This window comes from Atta colombica, unplaced genomic scaffold (genome assembly GCF_001594045.1).
Source record: "Atta colombica isolate Treedump-2 unplaced genomic scaffold, Acol1.0 scaffold105, whole genome shotgun sequence".
Taxonomy (NCBI): domain Eukaryota; kingdom Metazoa; phylum Arthropoda; class Insecta; order Hymenoptera; family Formicidae; genus Atta; species Atta colombica.
Window position 1 is genome coordinate 214113 of NW_017259190.1, and position 2258 is coordinate 216370.

At 42.1% G+C, this 2258-nt stretch overlaps 1 protein-coding gene across 4 annotated transcripts in view; it reads left to right on the plus strand.

Annotated features, from left to right (window-relative positions):
• LOC108690533 (protein groucho-1-like) overlaps positions 1–2258 on the plus strand; it is a 77397-nt gene that overhangs the window by 1980 nt on the left and 73159 nt on the right. The window lies entirely within an intron of this gene.

Consider the following 2258-nt stretch of genomic DNA (forward strand, 5'->3'; position numbering starts at 1 on the left):
TTGATCGCGGCCTGTGTTTCTGACGCGCCATTCTCCCTCCCCTCCCATTCTCTCTCTCTCTCTCTCTCTCTCTGTCTCTCTGTCTCTCTGTCTATCTCTTTCTCCGTCCTCTTTGCCGCGAAAAAGTAATCACACCGCAGGGTGATTTCTTTCCTGTCAGAGTGCTTAAGCTGTCGCGCTCGATTGCGCTCCCGTTACTCCGACTGCAGCGCGTTTCGCACCTCTCGTAACACGATCCGATGTCATCGACGAATCCAGACGACTTCTCGAGTTTCATCGTGTACACGCGTGAATGCGTGATCTCGATTGACGCCGCGACACGACGTCGACGCATGGCATTCCACGTTCCGTTCACATATCGGGTTTCGGTCGCTCGCGAAAATTTTCATCAACGCGGGGAAATCGTTGTGCATCGATCGTATCAGGAAAATCACCATCACTAGGTTTCGAGGTGACACGACCACGTGGCATGAGATGCACGTGATGATGACGCACGTTGCGAAATACTGCAAATTTAAGTTTGTAAAAGGTAACTACGATATATGTGTTGTTTAGTTTTCCGTGTAAAAATGGCATACTATACTGTACACAGTTTAAATGCGTAAATCCGTATTTGTATGCAGTATATATTTAATAGCCTTTTCGATTGCAGAGTTTGGATCGATTCAAGGTCGATTAACTCAAAGTGCCATAAACTCGTTCGTAAATTAGATATTTACCGGAAGTGTCATAAACAACTCGTCAAATCAGAAATTTACAGTAGCGTGTGACTTTATTAACGCATTCACGATAACATGCGGGTCACTGTTAAGCTAATCACACACTTTCCGTAATAATAACCGTAAACATAAGAATCGAGTAACACGATTGGTCGAAAACTTTATTATTACTGAAACTATGTGTGACTAGCTTTAAGGTCATGGCATACAAAAAAAACTTAAGCAATAAAATGTAAGCAGTAAACAAATCCAACGTTTCCTTATTTTCGTCTTAGTGTTTCGTCTTACTTTTTTTTTTGCGTGCATTTAGCTTTATTCAGAATTGTAACAAAATTGAAATTAGGCAAAAGTTAGAAAAATTGAAAACAGTCAGGCAAAAGATATAGAATGTTAGTACGGAATTTACGACAACCTTGTTATTCTATTCTACTGGATTACTATCAATCAAGTATTTTCTACGCAAAGATAGTGATACTCTGTGACTTGAAGGCTTTGTTCCAAAATTTACGGTAGCTGAAAGTCTACAGTGCTCATAATGTAATGTAAACCATAACTTTTCAATGCTAACATTGAACAACTAAAGTATACTACCTACAGTGCACGTTAGATATGCTTTTAGGATTTATGATCTGTCAATGTGAACCCTGTAATTGTACCGTGACCGACACAATGATCACATCATCCACAAGAAACAATTAATCCTCTTTCTCCGAAAATGTGTCCGTTATGAACCATATTAATTGATCTCGAATTAATTCAAATCCACTGCAATTGAAAGCGCTATACCGATAAATTCAATTTATTAAATATACAACGCGTCACGTGGATGTGCACGTGCTTCTCCACCGCGCTCCGAAAATTCGGTGGTAGGAACGCGGAACAATCGCATTTGCCGTCGTATAGACTTCTCGCGGCCGTGCGAAAAGTGTTTCGCCACAGTATGTCGGAGTCGTTGATCCGTGAATCGAGCAGAGTTGTCCGTGGACTCGGCGCTGTCTGTATTTAATGGTCTGGTCGAGATAATGGCGACTTAGTCGTTGCGCACGACTCGCCGTCCACCGCGACTCTCCAGCCTTCGGAGTCGTCGTTGCGTAGTCCTGTCACGTTCACGCCGTTTCTCGGTTTTCTTTCTCGCTCGGCGGTATATAACGTTCCTCCGACCATTACACAGGATATTAACGCCTTTTCTTTCGGTTTTGCCGCGACGTAACTCTCGTTAAAAAAACGCGGAGCACCCGACGCGCAATAAATGCCGTGGACAAACAATTTTTTCGCTACTCGCTAATCCAGTCAGTTAGTTGAACGTGACTCATAGAAAAAGATATATGTTGTACGCATTTACCGGTCATTGCGAATGACAATCGCTGTGACGCGAGCCAACAGTCAAACGTCACTTTGTGTCGGTGTCATTAGCCTGACAAAAGGGGCCTAACGATCAGTGTAATGAGAACTCCAGGAAAAGGTTCGACTCTAATAATAGTAATAATAATAGTAATAATGGACGGTGTAGTCAGAGATATATATATATATATATATATA